The sequence below is a fragment of the Lactuca serriola genome, chromosome 1, assembly GCF_051521515.1.
Source record: "Lactuca serriola cultivar US96UC23 chromosome 1, Lser_US96UC23_V15, whole genome shotgun sequence".
NCBI classification, from domain to species: domain Eukaryota; kingdom Viridiplantae; phylum Streptophyta; class Magnoliopsida; order Asterales; family Asteraceae; genus Lactuca; species Lactuca serriola.
The window spans coordinates 48,918,800-48,936,916 of record NC_136408.1 but is presented as its reverse complement, the minus strand read 5'-3'; the positions used below and the strand labels follow the sequence as shown (position 1 = coordinate 48,936,916).

The 18,117-nt window shown below is 35.6% G+C and overlaps 1 long non-coding RNA gene across 4 annotated transcripts; it reads right to left on the bottom strand.

Annotated features, from left to right (window-relative positions):
• Nucleotides 1–3,295: 3,295 nt before the first annotated feature.
• Nucleotides 3,296–5,431, bottom strand: LOC145087435 (uncharacterized). Of its 4 annotated transcripts, none has more exons than XR_013700814.1 (4): nt 5,197–5,431; nt 4,762–5,033; nt 3,755–4,501; nt 3,296–3,513 (listed from the first exon to the last, which is right to left on the bottom strand). It is a non-coding gene; the product is annotated as an uncharacterized LOC145087435 (long non-coding RNA). The 4 variants fall into 4 exon arrangements; XR_013700815.1 differs by having other exon boundaries at nt 3,296–4,501; nt 4,762–4,882; nt 4,976–5,033; nt 5,197–5,422; XR_013700812.1 differs by lacking the exon at nt 3,296–3,513 and having other exon boundaries at nt 4,335–4,501; nt 4,762–4,886; nt 4,976–5,033; nt 5,197–5,419.
• Between the last annotated feature and the right edge of the window lie 12,686 nt (nt 5,432–18,117).

Genomic DNA, 18,117 nt, shown 5'->3' with positions numbered 1-18,117 from the left:
TTAAAAAAATAAAACATAAAAAAGGGAGGAAAATTGAAAATGTCAGTATAGCACAATCAATTATTGTTATTTATCTAATTTGGTCACAAAATTATTATTTTACGTAATAGATCATTAAACTTTCTCGACACGTCACACTTCCACGTAGGCTAGTAACCGGGTATCCGCTGGAAATTAATGAAAGTGAATTAATTTATAGGTAACTTCTAAGTTTAATGATCTATCATGCAAAAAAAAAATTTAGTTAAAAAATCACGTACATTACAATAATTGATTGTGTTACACAGATATTTTCCCAAAAATATAAGTGACTTTTATGTGCACATGTATGGAAATTGAGAAAGGACAAATATGGCAACGCGAAAGGATCATCGAGATAGGCGACGGAAGGGAACATTGATAGGATTAAGGTAACAAAATGAGGGGGTTAGATAAAAAAAAAAGTTGAATCATGTTTTCTTAAAACATCTATATTTGATTTTTTTTAGTATGAAAAATATAGTCAATCACACTTTGTTATAGAAATAATAATCTATTTGCTTTTTGAAATAAAATGATTTTGAAAACCATACATACCAAAACCGGTCAAAATGTAACCTAAAAGTTACGGGTCACATAGTAAGGGGGTTTGATTTAGCTTTTGAATGACCAAAAGTCATTTAAAAAAAAATCATAGGCAAAAGACTTTTAAAAAATATTTTTGGATTTTGCAAAGAAGGAAAATCAACATTTTTGAAAAATCAGAAAAACCTGACTATTTATAATTTTTCCAAAAAGATCTTTTGGCTTCTAAAAATCTAAACCAAACACCCCCTTAGAGTTATTATATGACATCTTTCCACCCACTAAAATATAATTATACGCTTAAAATAAAAATACTAATAAATAAATATTGTTTTGAAAATTGGTTTGAATTGACTGGTCAAACCGGTTGGACCGGGAACCTGAACGGTTCAACTAACAACGATTTTATGTCCATTTCTTAACCGCGATGAACCGGTCGGTTTTTATAAAAACTCAATTAAACCGGTTAATTAAAATAAAAACACATAGAAATGAATCATTTTGCATAACAAACTTTGATTTTTTTTTTTCACGTCTATTTAGATTTTTTGAATAAAAATATATGGTAAATGTTATGAAGTTTTTTAATGCGTTTGTATTCATTTAAAACTATATTTGTTTCCGTATTATACTTTATTTTTATTTTGATGTACGTAAATTAATGTAAAACTTATTTTTAAATTTATTTGGATTCATCTACAATTTGTATTTATATGTATTTTTAATGTGTAAATTTATGGAAGTCTATGTGTATAGGAAAATAGAAAAAAAAAATATGAAAATTATAAATAATCAAATAAAACGGTTGAACCGACAGTCGAACCGGTTGAATCGGAAACTAGTGACCATATTCGTTCAACCAAAAAACCGGTTTTAAAACATTGAGTATATGTACTTCTTACTCAAACGAGTAACTCATTACTCATCTTTTTGTGGCTTTTTTGTCGTGAGAATTAAAATTAATGATATTTGTAATTATTTATTCCTTAGCTCTTACTTAGTCCAATCATGTAGCGTGTCTTTACCCAAAGCCCAAAGGGGTTGGAGTAACGTTTAGTGTTTCGTTGACAAATCATATGATGCTTATTTTGTATAACATAAAGCAATTTGCATTCAATTGCTTTTAGCAAGTAAATTAAGGTTTTGAATAAAGTGTTTTCATAAAAGATTATAGAGATAAATGATGTTAAAAGGTAATTGAAAACATGACAGACAAACTATTGAAATAGAAGCAAATTATCAATGAAGGTAAAAATATAAAAGTTTGGACTTCACCTCAGAAAGTTTCGTTTATCATACAAAAAATGTGAAAAAAGCTACTACATATCCAACCATCTTATCTGAAAAGGTGCTTTTTTCTTTTTTGAGAAAAGTCATATCAAAAAGTTTCCAGAAAAATCATATGAAACCATTTTAAAAAGTATCATTACTATGTATATTTAATTTCAAATAATGAACATTTAAAAAAACATCATTATTATATATATTTAATTTCAAATAACAAATGGACAATAGAATATGTGAGTTTTAAATTTTGGGCCTAATAGTTTTTTTATTTGTAGTTTTGGTCCCTAAAATTTTTAGATTTCAAAATTTAGCCACAACATTTTTTGTATTTACAATTTTGGTCCCATTCTATCCCTCACCGGGTCAAAATAGCCTAAGAATAGGGGATAAGAGATTTGACTTTTTCAATTGTTGACCATATGTACTCTACTCTTTTTGTAATGCATAAATTGATTGTACAAATGCATTGTATGTTTGTACGACTTAAAATTCAGCATTTGACCAAAAATGCATTATATATATATATATATATATATATATATATATATATATATATATATATATATATATATATATACTAGTCGTTCACCCGCACAAAGCGGCGGTAACAAATAATTTCATATGATATTTAGTTATATTCGAAATATGTTATATTTGAAGGAACACAAAATAAATACATATTGTTATCAATCGGTTTAACGACGGAGAATAGTTGTAACCCTCACAATAAATAAGGAAATGGATTTTTTGTGTGCATGGTATTTTGATAACCGATTAGTTTCTCTTTGACGGATATCAAAGAATATACTTTCAGATAGGTGTGACATTCATGTCATGTTTGGGTTGACGAGTCACGATTTGGCGAGTCAGAAAGTTCAACCCAGACACGACACATGTAACCATTTAATTATATGGGTTCGTTGCTCACTAAAATTATCAAATACTGAATTTATGACCATTAGCAAACCACAAGAGCATTTATGTTATTTTGTCTTAATTAAACACAAAAAGGTTTATTATAGTATCGTGGAAAGATATTATATTTTCGGGGTTTTAGTTGATAGTAGTATATGTATAACACAAAAAAATATTGTAAAACAATTTACAAAAAGGTTGATAATTATGGTTTTGGGTTTTTTTTGTTGTATATTCTTATTAGCTTTTTAACTCACTACAAATAAATAATTAGAAAACTTAATAAACTTTCGTAATATTTAACTAATATAAGATACATTATCATACACACATTATTAAGCATGATGCTTAAACACATTTGAATATCATTTATTACGTTATAATTAAATAACTTTAAATAAATAAGATTTAAATATCAAGTAAAATATACATTTAGTCATGTTGTGAGAGGGTAATTGTTGATAGCAACATAACAACACCTTTTAAAAACAAAAAAAACTTTCAACCAAGTAAGCTATAAATCACCAGATAGTCTAAATGTTCTTTACACTTGATTTAGAGAACCATCTTCTCATTAAATACGGACATAGTTTGTAACATTTTAAATTAATAGGAACACTTGGTGAAAAGCGGTAACATTACATAACGTGAGCATTTGATAGATTGAAGCTGCAACCACTTAGTTAGGAAGTGAAGAACCACTGATATTTTGATTTGGAACATTTGATAAAGTGCAGCAGTAGGGTCCTTTAATGAAACATTATCAATTTGAAACCACCATATAAAATACAATAACATAACATAAAAATATATAAAATATATTGTTGGAGTATATAAAATTAGAGTAGATGTTTATAATAAATAAACATACAAAAATATGTTCGTTATATTTTGGAATTAGCAGTAAAGGGAATGTCCTTTTTCAAAATAATTGATGACATCTTACGTTCAACCCATTAATGCATAGCTATTTCTTAAATAGATGTACCTTGGTATTGAATAGATGACTTTAGAAATTGTCCATGAGTCCACCAACAACATGATGAAGATCCAACTGAAGTCCACCAACAATATGATGAAGATCCCATTGAAGTTCATCAAGAGCTTTCGGATTGCAATTTCTTGCATCATGTTTCTTAGCACGATTTTTAATGCAATCAAACCTCACCACCTTCATTGCATTTGTCTTGTACACATTGTGGTACTTCACATAGATTCTCTTTATACCACAAACCTACAAATGTTATGCAGTTTTGAACACGATAGAATGAAAATGGATGCAAAAAGGATCGAGAATTCTGAAAACATAATTGACACGAACAGTTGATGCCCCCAAGGACTCAGGAGAGGAGATCTTGAATCTGGAACTTAAACGTTAGGTTACTTTTATGTGTTGCTTATGAAAAAAAAACATCATTTTGCCTGTATTAAGAATAAATCAGGGTTTGTAAATGTATTTCATTTGCCTCTGTTATTTAGCCAAAACACACAGACACACAATATGCACAAATCAAATATGCTCAGATCAAACAAAAAGAGCAATGAGGATATAAGTGAGAGATACGGTATGGTCAAAATGTGTGCTGATGGGTATACTTTAATTGACTGTAATTAATGGAAAAGAAAATATAAACCCATGTTTATCAATCCATAGCCATATGTTTTTTATTAAAACACCATAAATGACCTTTTTGCCCCTATCTTGTTCATTTCTTCATCTTCCTCTTTACAGACCCTGCATTCAAATACCCACAAAGCTTTAAAATTTTACAAAATCCTCCCAAGAACAAATAAATCAAAATAAGAAATACAAAAGATAATGGGGAATTGGAACTTCAAGAAGTAATGCAAAACCAATAAAATCACAGTAAGTAATTAACCATATTAATCACAAAAGGAACAAAAAAAACAACTTCAACTTCATTTCGTTTTACAAAGTTATTTTCATAATAAGAGCCAGAAGAATATGGAACAAAATCAAAGAAAGTAATCAACCTTCTTGTTAGGTGTTTGTTCTTCCACCCTTCATTTGCTGGATAAAACTCTAAGAATACCAACATAGCTATGCAACATCAATGTTCTTGGTATTCACATCTTATTGCACTGATATTATGATCTAACTTATAAATACAAAAACAAAATGTAAAATGTAAAGAAATTGAAGAAAATAAAAGATCAGAGAAAGAGAAAAACAGATCTTTAGCCATACATTTTCATCCGACTTCATCTTGGGGGTCTGCTATTTCAATAGCTTCTCACTTTAACAACTGTAAACACACACATACACACACAGTTAAAGTCTTTCTTAGAGATTATCAAAGAGTGAGGGAAGAGCACATAGATTAGGAAATACATTACAAAAAAACAATTTAGTAGAAAATTTTCATAAAAGGTAGAAAATATCAAGTGTTCTTCTACCGGAGTACTCACTGTATCGACAATAGAGGTAAGATCATGATGGTGGTGTCATGAATTTTTCTTTTTTAGATAGACAAAGATGGAGGAAGAGAGAAGTTAGTGGTTTGTGGTAGTTAGAGATGGTGGTTTAGGTTTTGTTATACCTGATGATATGTTTGGGTTTTATGTTTTTGAAGATCGAAAGAGACGCGAGAGGAAGTCGTGCAAAATAAGAGGTATTTGCAGAAATCAGAGGGATTAAAGGGGTCGGGTCAAAACCAGGCAAGAATTAAGAGTAAAATTAGGGAATTAAAGGGCTAGGTCAAATTAGACGAGATATAAGGGTAAGTATGTTTTGGTTAATTGTATTTTAAGCTTAAACACTTGGACGTCTTAAAATATATTAATATTTTATTAGTTTATTTTTCTTTTATATATATATATATATATATATATATATATATATATATATATATATATATATATATATATATATTTTGGTTACCGATTAGGTTGTTGGACTGGTTGTCAGCGGAGAAACCTTGGGAAAGTGACATCTTACTAGAGCATTGGTGATTGAAAATTTTATTTATCAGACAATCTATCCTTAACCTAAAGGCAAATTTGAGGTTAGGATTTAATTTCAATTTCAGGTTTTGATTTTAGTTTTAGGTTTTGTTCGATGGTAGTCGTGGCGGGCCGATGGCGATGGTGGTGATCGGTGGAATTGATGATGGAGGTGGTCGATGGCAATGGTAGTGGTGGTGATGGTTGATGGCAGTGATAATCAAGGGTGTGGGGTGATGAGACCACATATTTTATTAAGCAATTTCTTCTAATGAGATCAATAATAAACTAGTAAAATGGCCCATGCGTTGTACAAGTCAGATTTTTTTTACCCATAGCAACAATGTACTTACATTTCTATACACATAATTGCAACATCCTTGCAATACTTTTCTCATAATAGCAGCATACTTGTATTTCTTTAAATAATATACACTGTCGTTATTGCTAGCTAAATATAATTACGTTGCTATAAAGCCATGACATCGGTAGTAAATTTAGTCATTGCATGAGTTGATATAGGGAATGCATTGATGGCTTTATACATATGATCTGCAACAATAAACAAATGTTACCTATAAATAAAAAGTTAATTCATTGTGAAGAAATTTGAGAACCTGTGATCTGTAATTGTGAGAATGCCTAAGGGGTTGCTAATGCATTAGTTCCTTTATCCATTCATTCCAAATAAATATAACAAATAAATAAACATACCACCATCGGTAAATATGTAGTTTTTAGCTTGGATTGTTGGAAGAAATGGAAATCAGAGATGAATATTGTACTTATGTCTGAAATATTGAACCACAAAGTTTTAGAAAAACAATCAATGAATCGTTAAAAAAATGTAACAAAATGAGTAGTTGATACTTACGCCAATTAATTTGTTGAGATTTCGAAAACATATCCATTTATAGCTTCGTACTTTGATTCATAATGTAAGTACAATGCTATAAATGGATAGATTTTTTTAAAAGCATATTGTTGTAATAGAAATAGAAGGAACATAAAATCTACCCGCGTCACTTTGATGAAAACACACATCTTGAAATTAATAAAACAAATTAATACACAAAAAAATCTTAACATTAAATATATGTCTACATTATCATAATATCATATATATATATATCTATATATCTATATATATATATATATATATATATATATATATATATATATATATATATGGGCCTGTTAAAAACAGTTAATACACAATGACATGCAGATGATAACTTGCATTCATAAATGGACCTGTATTCCCAAGATTAGGCATTTGATATATTTAGGAAAAAAACATGAAAACCTACTTAAGAAAAAATAAATACATATCTTACCAGGAGCATATTATTTATATTATCAAGTCTCTACATCTCACATTCTTCCTAGTAATTAGAGCATATGAAGTGTTTGTTTTTTGAAGCTCTTGATCAATTATTGAATTTTTATTCAGGCACTGAAGTATTACCATTAACCGGGGTAGAGGCTTTGGAAAAAGTCAAAAAAAAAAGGTTGGAATGATCTTCAACCTCGATGTTGTCATAATATGCCTTGAAATATATTTTTAAGTCGTATCTTTAACATCCGAAAAATTTCAACAAATTTTTAAACTTTTCAAAACAACCAATTTACTAATAAAAGTGTTTACAAAACCATTGTTTCCAAAACATGATTTAAAATCAGAGTCTCCCAAGATCCAATCAGTAGTAAAACCAAGGATGTATACGATCACATCTTCGCCTTGCCACGATCCTATAAAGTACCTGAAACCATAAATAAAACTGTAAACACGAAGCGTAGTGAGTTCCCCCAAAGTACCAACACGAACATATAACATAAACAAATAACATGTATTAGCTCCACAGCTAAAAGACTTGATTACCCCTAAGCCCACAGTATGAGTTTGGCTTGCCTATCGGGCCTACATCTCATATTTGGCTTGCTCCTAAGCCTACAACATAAGTCTGGTTTGCCCTCGGGGCCCATAAATTATGGTTGGTTTGCTCCCTAGTCCAATCAGTCCTCAGACTGGAATACAAATGTTCAGCCCTCAGTACGAGTGTTCATGGATTCATTATCTTCATGATGAGTCTTCTAATCGAAGGAATATATAATCCTTTTTTTTCAAGTGAAAAGTTTTCGGCAGTAGCGCAGGGTCTGTGATTATGTTTTCCAAGTGAGAACATCAAGTAATCAGAAGTTGGGTAGTCCGCTTGGAACTCAAGTGGACTTGATTTAGCAGTGGTTCAGTATGGGATGTTCGTTCATTGTCAAGATTTGGGAACCCTACTAAGTTTGGGTTCAGTTGCATCTTTGGAAGGCTGTTGTATGCCTAGGTTTACTTTTAGATCCGCATCAGGGATGTGGTTGAATTGCTCAAGTTGTCCAGCGTGCTTGGGACGGTAAGGAATGATTTCGAGGACGAAATATAATTTAAGTGGGGGATATTTGTAACACTTGGTTCAAAGTACTTTTCAGTTTAGACCCCCTGGTGTGTAATGTTTTGCAGAATTGGTCCCTAGGGGGTAAAATTTCCAACTTCAGGAAAGTTGGAGTACGTGGGCGTACTCTTGTATGTTGGGCGTACTGGTGCATGTTGGATCGTGGGTTCAATCCACGTACGTTGGGCATACATGGAGTACGTGAAGGTTAATGAAACCCTAATTTTAGGAATTGTACCATATATAAACCATATGATAGCCTCATTTGGCCTTGTTTAACCAACCTCCATACCTTTGAAAACCCTAACTCGTCCCTTTTACTTGTGCCATGCTCTTGAGCCTTGGTTTTGAACTTTGGTGGGTTTTATGTATCTTATAGTTGTAGAAGAAGAAGTTGGAAGACTCATTCCTTGGAGGAGAGCTTAGAGATCCAAATTTTGCTCCATCTTTTGGTGACTATTGAGGTATAAAGTACATACCTTGTCTACTCTTTGCATTGATCTACCCTTTAGCTTGTTTTTTGTCATTGGTCCCTTTTTTGTTGGTCTTGATGAGCTAAGGTCGTTGTAGAAGCTAAACCTTGTAGATATGGACGTTTTAAGGGTCCCTTATGCATAAAAATGCAAACTTTATGGTATTTATGGACTCATGCATGGGGTAAGTCATTTTAAGCTATTTTGAGCTCTAAGAGCCCCATTAATCCATGAATGCACGTAAAGTTGCCAACTTTACGTGATAAATCACCTTAATGAAGTCAGATCTGCGTTTAGGTTGAAGTCTTAATTGATTAAGAGCTGAATAATGGAAGTTGGCCAAGTTGGGGGATTACGTTGGGCGTACAAGCAGGTACGTTGCGTGCACCGACCCTAAAGCAAGTACGCTCAGCATACAAGCTGAGTATGCCCTGCGTACTTAGTAGTGGGTTTCAGAATTGTGGGCTTCTCGGAAATGGGCCCATGTTGGACCTTAGTAGTTTTGGGCCTTGTTGGGCCATTAGAACTCTATTGTTGGGTTGTTGATATTTTATTAGACTCTTTGGTTGGAGGCCCATGAACGGGATTTTGGTCTAATTTGAAAAATTGGGCCATATTTGGGCTTTGGGAGATTATTTTGGAATTTGGACTTTTGGACAATTGGAATGGGCCTTGGCCTTGGGCCAAGTTGGGTAAAGGGTAAAAAGGTCTTTTATCCTAGTTTGGAATCTTAGTGTGATTCGGGATCCAATTATTAATTGGATGTTATTTGTGATTGATAGTGTGGGGATTTTAGAGGGCCAGCAGCCAGAGATTTATCTGTGAGATTCAGTAGTCTGAGTTGAGTTTCCTTATTGTATTTAGTGGGTCGAATGCACCAATGTCGGCCCATAATTATTATGATAGGATGCTAGATGCCTATGTGGTTCTTGCATGTGTTATTTGTTGGTATGTATACCGAGCAAGGCTCGATGTCGGGCGAGGCCCGATGACTATATTGTATGCAATTGGTTTGTGGTTATCGCATGTGCTAGAATGATTATATGTTTGTATGTTTATATGTTTATTATGTGTACCGGGCGGAGCCCAAGGCCGAGTGGGACTCGATACCAGGCGAGGCCCAATGTGGGGCGGGGGCCCAATATGTGTTATTTATGTATGGTATGTGGTAGGTTGGGGGAACTCGCTAAGCTTTGGGCTTACGGTTTTAAGTTTATGTTTCAGGTACTTCATGATTGAAAGGGAAGAGCCCAGATTGATTGCAGATCACACACCATCTTTTTTTTGCATTTGAGATTTACTCTGATATGATATGATGTTGTGACATACTTTGGTCTTTCTGGGTTGTATGACAATTTTTGAATTACAGTTTTATAAAATAAAAAATGAAAATTTTGGGTCTTATTTTTGGGACGTTACATGCTGATAACTCATGGGGCATGCTGTTTGCTCATTGAGGCTCCAAGTAGTCTCCAGGGTTGTTGATAACACATAGTTGTTATATGTGTTGTGTTGTATGTGATATCTCAGGGAACTCACTAAGCTTTGGGCTTACAGTTGTTGATTAAATGTGTTTCATGTACTTCTAATGATCGCGGGAAAGCGAAGGTTTGATTATACACATTCGCTTGGAGATTTTGTTACTGGATATTTTAGGACACTCTGATACTTTATATGGATTTGTATTTTGACCTTATGGTTTTCTTGTGATGGTTTTTATGATACATGTTTCATTATGAGGTTAAAAGTGAAAATTTTGGGTTGAAAAATTGGATGTTACAAATTGGAGTATAAATTGGGCTCAAACAAATGACATGAACAGTAACGAATCATGAGAATTTGGCTAAAAAATAAGGATAATATGAACAGTAGTAGATTGAACTTTTGATTTTGGACTAGATCAATTGAAAGAAACGTATTGGATCATAACAGTTGGGTTCGAAACAAATTTAATCCAATGTGTCAAGAAGATCAAAAATCAATAACAAAAGCACAATTTTAAAAAATTCTGAGAGATTAAGAGAGACTCACCATTGATCGTTCACATTGTGTTGATTGTTGTCAAATCGAGAACCGTTTCTTCAAAAATCACTTCGATCTTCAAGACCCGCTCTGATACCAATTGTAGAGTTATGAACATTTGATTTGACTTGCGAAAGTGTAAAGAACACAATGAAAATGGTGATTTGGGTGTCTAAGAGATGTATTTGATTATAAAAGGTTTTACAAAAAAGTATAAGCTAGATCTAGAGGTGTTAACAAGTCTTTCTCTCTCTCTCTCTCTCTCTCTCTCACATGTCACAAGGCTCCAACCCCACATGTGCAAGTGGGTCATCTCAAGTCAAGTCATCACAAAGTCAATCCATGAATAACTTTGTACCCTAACAAAGTACATGGTGGCGAAGGAAAGAAATGAGATAGTTAACAAGGAAGTGTAACACTCCAGAATGTGAAGGTAAATTTTCATTTAAAAAAACAAAACACATATTTATCATATACTAAGACACTTAAAGGTATCTTATAATAAAAACAGTTTTCAGAGTACAATCCCAAATCTCAAGGTTGTGGAAAATATATGTGTATGCGCTGCGATAAAGTCGGGCCCTTCCCTTTCGAATCCAGAAGTACCTGAAACCATAAACAATAACTGTATGCACAAAACTTAGTGATTCCCCCAAATACCATGTGACATCCCCTAATTTCTCGGCCAGAAAAGACCGATTTAATTTATGTTTTTTAAAATAAAATCAGAGAAATCTTTTTAAAAGATGTTGCGGAATTGGTCCCCAAAACAAAACATGATAAAAGTTTATCAAAACCTTCTTTAAGAAATGTATAGTTTCATTTCATATCAAAAACTCGGGATGTCATGTTCGGATGTTCCGATATAGATCAAAAGCATAAACAAGACATTATAAGCCTTTCAACAGTTATTTACAACTACTGGCCTATAATCCAAAAACTCTCATCGTCCTCCGACTATGCTCGGGGTCCACTACCTGTAACATAAAAAGTTGAGTGGGTCAGGCTTGGGAGCCTGGTGAGCATATATGGTTTTCAACCCACAGTAATAATAAACTTATTAAGTTCACCAATCAACAATAACCCTGATTACCCGTTCCCGTTATCCTCACTTTACGTCCCTAAACACTTATCACAAGGGACCTAGCCTAAAGAATATTCTCAGGATGGACACTACTGCTAAGGGGTTTCCTCAGCCATACATGTCCTAAAGGCAACCATGAGGGGGATGAAGTACAACGAATGAACACTCTTAGTTCATGACACCTACAGGTTGCGGGCCTGCCAGTGTTCCACTGGACTGTCTAGAAAGTCTGTGGTCGTCATCCAAACTCCGCTAGATGACTGGATCTCAAATCACATCGAGGCCTCTCATCACTTTTATTTTATCACACATCACTATCTACCCATGTTTTACCCAACATATTTGTAGATAAAAAATACATATACAGTTTAAAACTTGTATAAAACATCAATTCAACAGTCACCTTAGTTAAACAATTAATATAATTACATGTAGCTTGTATTTCATATAAAATACTTCATATCTAGGTGTAAGATGAAGGTGACTATACACTCACTTGATTTGATGATAATCGGACAGCAATTCGTTTCCTAAAACGATCGTTTCTAATAAAACCGGGAATTTTATTAAGAAACCGGGCTCTGCAAAGGTCGGCTTCGAAACCGAAAAGATAAATTTTTTGGGCTTCTCGGGCACTTCGTGGAGTATTCCGGGGGTTATAATCGATACCGGGGCTTTGGGGGATGTTAAGATGAAAGAAATATATGTTTAGGGGCTAAAAGTGACAAGTTTCCAGAATATACCCAGGAGGTCTCGCACCCTTCTATTTATAGGGGCGAGGCTTTTGATCCAACGGCTAGAAAGAAGCCACGCGTCGCAGATCCGAAGGGCTCGCAGCACCTGCTCGCACGTGGGCTCGCACATGGCTGCACATGCGAAGGGCTCGTTGTCGCCTCCTGATTGGACCACGGTCTAGTCCGAGGCTTCGGACGTGGCACTCCCTGCGAGGCTCGGACATGTGATAAAGGGCACGCGTCGGACCCCCATTGGACCGGACTTCGGATGCGAGGGTAGGCGACACGTCTCGCCAGCTGGCTTCGGTGACTCAGCAGATTTCGGATACGTGGCGCGTTTTGAGCGAGGGTGACGTGGCCGAAGTCCACGTGTGCAAAATTCCTCGGTTTTGGGGATTTTTCTCGTTTTTTGCGCCAAAACTTCTAAAATTCATAACTTTCGCATACGAGCTCCGTTTTTGACGTTCTTTATATGCACGCGTAGGTAAAATTACGCTCTACAACTTTTGTTTAGAGTTCGTTGGCTAATTTTGACTTTAATTTTTATATTATTATTTTTAACAGACCGGGACAGGAAATCCGTTAAAAATTCATAACTTCTTCATCTGACGTCCGTTTTCGTCAGACTTTTTACCGTTGTGCTACTAATGACGAGACCTTCGATTCCCGTTTAGGTCGTGTCGGCTAAAAATCACTCGATCTAAAATGCGAGTTTTTAGCTGTCTACTGCTAAGCTGAAACTTCAAAAAATCATAACTTCCTCATACGAAGTCAGATTTGGGCGTTCTTTTTATACATACTCTCAATTTAACGAGCACTACGACTTTCGTTTAGATCACTAAGGCTAAAAAGTAGTTTATCGAAAACTCACTTTTTACGACATTCGGCTTCGTGCCGGTTTTTGTCGCGAAACTTCGACATGTCATAACTTCTTCGTTATAACTCGGATTTTGGTATTCTTTATATATCTGTAATCCTTGTCATTCCCACTACAAGTTTCTTAATAGATATCGGCTTTATCTAAAATTTAATTTTGACACTCATTTTTATTCTTAATTAATTAAACCCTAATAATTAAGCATAAAACACATAATTCACATAATTTCTTTTCATTTCTTCAAAATGAGTTACAAAGGTTAACCTAGACTATAACGACAATATTAATGACTAGCCTAAAAACACAGGCATTACATACCACATACCATATATAAGACACGAGTCAAACATATCATACATATCCAACATTTAATAGAAGGTATTATGTGCCAACCATAGTCTTTTCATTATGCCACGAGTCGTATCGTGGTCTTCTTTACAAGGACGGGGACCAAAACTTTGGTTCTTACAGACAAGTGCCAGGAGCCACCTTCTGGTCTTCCATGCAAGCATCATAAAGACAACTAGTATACAATCTACCATTACTTATTTACTTAACAACCAGAGTCCAAACTCTGGTCTTGCATACAGATTTTCCAAGAGCCACCTCTTGGTCTTTCATACAAATGCCAAGGGCCGCCCATGGTCTTCCTATAATACATAAACCAATAAGGTCGGCGTTGGTTCCTTCGACCCATAGTATAGTGAGGAGACTAAACTCGCACTGCTGAATCGCACTGATATTCCCTGGCTGCTGGTCCGACAATACCCCGAACTATCAATATCAAATAACATCCAATTAAAATTGGATTCCAATCCATATTCATCAGTCCATATATAGGGTAAAAAGACCATTTTACCCCTTACCTAGTTCGGTCCAAGACTAAAGCCTAAACCTATAATCTAAAAGGCCTAAACATGGCCCAAAATATCCCATGGTCAACTCTGATCAAAATTCTGGTCAAATTGAAAGTCAACACTCCATGTTGACCAAACACATTGTGTTGCTCCTTGGCCACGCCGTGTTCCGAAAACATCTAAACAGTCGGGAAAACCCCAACCAACACGTCGTGTTGACTTAGAAACACTCCGTGTTTGCCGAAGTTCCACCAACTTAATACATTAAGTTGTTTCCTTCGATTCCAAGAGCTCCAAAGCTCAGATCTAGTTCATAATGTGGTCCAGATGGATAAAGTTTCCAACTTTATCCATTGTTACTACTCAAAAGGTTTAAAACTCAATCCATAAAGCTTAATAATGCAAGGGCTTAACCAAAAAGCACTTAATCCTCAAAGTCCAAAGTCTATCCTTTCCAGAAGTGATTCAAACACCAAAACCATACCAAGGTTGGTGCTTTATAGACATACATCCCCAATGCATGTATTGAACCCGTATTAGGCCAAAATGGAGATTTATGACCTAATTTTTATGCATGACATCAAAACTCGATTATAATCCAGATCCAAAACACTACAAACTCCTCTTGACCTGAAGATTCATAAAGTTGCCAACTTAATGAGGTCTAACCATTCCATCATTCAAGAATAAGAAGCTAAAGGAACAAAACTCAAGATCTAATAACTTGGAATGGTAAAAAAATCAAGTCTTGTATACTTACAAATGTCCAGAAGAGTGCCAAGGTGGAGAATGGGCCGTGCTTGCTTGATCTTTGCTTCCTTCCTTCTCCTTCTTCCTTCTTAGCTTCAAAAAGTACCAAACTAGCTCTAAAATTGGAGGAAGATGATTAGGTTTTCTTTCAAGGCTTGAGGGGTTAAGGATGAACAAATCGTAGCCTCCCTATTCCTTTAAATAGGGAGCAAAACCCCGGAAGAATAGGGTTTTAATTCTAGCTGTCAACATGGTGTGTTCCAAGAGGCAACACGTCGTGTTGACCTTAATGAAAGTAGCGGTTCTTCTTATCTAGACACGCTGTGTTGGTTCCTCCAGCACACTGTGTCCGATCCTCAAAAGGGGATTTATTCCCAACAATTGTTCCTCAAGATTCCAGGTGTTACAGGAAGTGAAAGACCTAGTAGCGACAGGGGTTATGAGAGTTACGTAGTTTCCAAAATGGATAGTAAACCTAGTATTTGTAAAGAAAAGAGAAGACGCTATTCGAATGTGCGTTGACTTCATTTACCTTAATAAGGCATGCCTGAAATACAACTACCCTCTTCTAGAAATAGAACAAAATATTGAATCGTTTGGAGGATCCAAATGGAAGTCCTTTTTAGACACTTACAAGGGGTACCATCGGGTGAAAATGGCAATACTGGATGAAGATAAAACATCTTTCCATACAGAAAAAGGAACGTTTATTTACACAAAGATGTCATTTTGGTTGAGGAATGTAGGAGCCACATACCAGTGATTGGTAGACAAAGTGTTCAAGCAACAAATAGGAAGAAATATAGAAGTCTATTTTGATGGGATGGTGATCAAAACTAAGTGAGACATTACTTTCTTGGAATACATAGAAGAAACCTTGAAGAAGATGAGACGAACTAATATGAAACTCAATCCCAAGAAGTGTGAATTTAGAGCACAAAAAGGAAAGTTCTTCAGTCATGTCATAACCACGACGAGAATATAAGTGAATCCAGAGAAGGTGGAGGCATTGTTAAAAGTATAAACACCCAAGACATCCAAATCTTGAACAAAAGCTATCAGCACTAGGAAGATTCTTGGCAAATACAATCGAACAAACCTTGCCTTTCTTCCAGGCATTGAAGACACACACAGGGAAAAATAACATCACATGGTCGAGTAACGTCGAGGAGGCTTTCCTAAAGTTAAATCAACACCTCTAATGTCTACTAACAATAGCAAGCCCAGTCACAACTGAACCATTAACAATGTATATGTCAGCAAGTCAATAAGTGATTAGTGCAGTACTAGTAGCAGAAAGAGACAAGAAATTGATGCCAGTGTATGTTGTTAGCAGAGTACTACAAGGAGCTGAACGAAATTATTCGATCGTCGAGAAAGTAGTTGTAACGCTCAAAAATTTCAACCAAGTTAAAACATTTTAATTCATTCAAAAACCGTTACGATCATACATCTTGTTTTCAAAATAGTTTAAACATCAGAGTATTTTCCCCAGAATCATATTACATAAAGCATAAACATGAGGAGCGGTACGATCACGCCTTTGCCTTTCCACGATCCCCTGAAGCACCTGAAACAATAAACCACAACTGTAAGCCCGAAAGCTTAGTGAGTTTCCCCTAAAGTACTCATACACACATAAACATACGCATACAGCAAGAACAACATACTTCGGGTCCAATCAACCTTCCGGTTGGAATACCCATGGCCCTCAACCATCGCGTTGGAATGCCTAAATAACACTAGCCCAATCATCCTACTGGGATGGAATACTCTCGGACCACAACCATCGGGTTGGAATGCCCAAACACCTATACGTACAACAATAGTTACTATGGGTCCAATCATCCCTTAGGATGGAATACCCCAGGCCCCTCAACCATCGGGTTGGAATGCCAACTACTATGAGTCCAATCATCCTACCTGGATGGAATACTCCTGGCCCACAACCATCGGGTTGGAATGCCCCACTTCCTAGACATACAGTAACTACTACTACTGTTACTATGGGTCCAATCATCCCTCGGGATGGAATACCCCAGGCCCCTCAACCATCGGTTTGGAATGCCAAACTACTGTGAGTCCAATCATCCTACTGGGATGGAGTACTCCTGGCCCACAACCATCGGGTTGGAATGCCAATCTACACTAGCAGACATACACACATAACAAGCATACATAAGACACTCTACAGAACCAACACACTAGGGCACTATCATCCTACCGGGATGGAATACCCTCTGCTAATGCTCAGCATACATAACTTGCACGTACCTCCTACCAGTGCACGTAGTGGAAGCCCAACTACCGGTCTATAAATAATCACTACCCAACTATTAGGGCGCTGATCCAATGGAAATAGATATCATACAACTATCCATTTCTCAAGGATACTGAGCTAACAAAGCATATTCTCATATCACTATCTCATCTACTAGGATACTAGCAGACATATCATCACATAACATAACAGGCTCTAACAACAATTCAAAGGGCCAACTTTGGTTCCTTAGACCCTTGAGTACAGTGAGGAAAACTCACCTTGCAACTGTCGGAATCCTGCAACTCTCTGACTGCTAACTCGTCGGGAATCCTAACTATCATAAGAAAACCATCACATAAGAAACCATCACAACTTTCTAGACCAAGGGCCCACAACACTCATTAAGCCCATCATCCTCTTATTGGGCCAAGACCTAAAGTCAAGTTCTCATGCAAAGCCTAATATTGGCCTAATTTACTAAATTGGGCCCACCTCACCAAATGGGCCTAAATCCAAGGTCCATAATAATTATTGGGTCTACATTACTCCATTCATAATGCTCAGTCACGGCCCAAGCCCCACTAGCCCAATAACAGCCCAATCACTTAAGGACCAAAATCAAAACCCAACAGAAGGAGTACATGGGACGTACCCCTCTTGGTACGCTGGGCGTACATCGATGCTCGCGGATTGGAGTCGGGACATAGACCCACTACGCTGGGCGTACATCCATTTACGCGGGGCGTAATCTCGCTGAACTAAAATCCCACATAAGTTCTTAATGGCTTAAGCTCTTAAGCCCAAACTTCAGATCCATAGACCAAATATGCCTAGGATTCATAAAATCTCAAACTTTATTACTTGGGACGTCCACAAAGCTCTTAAA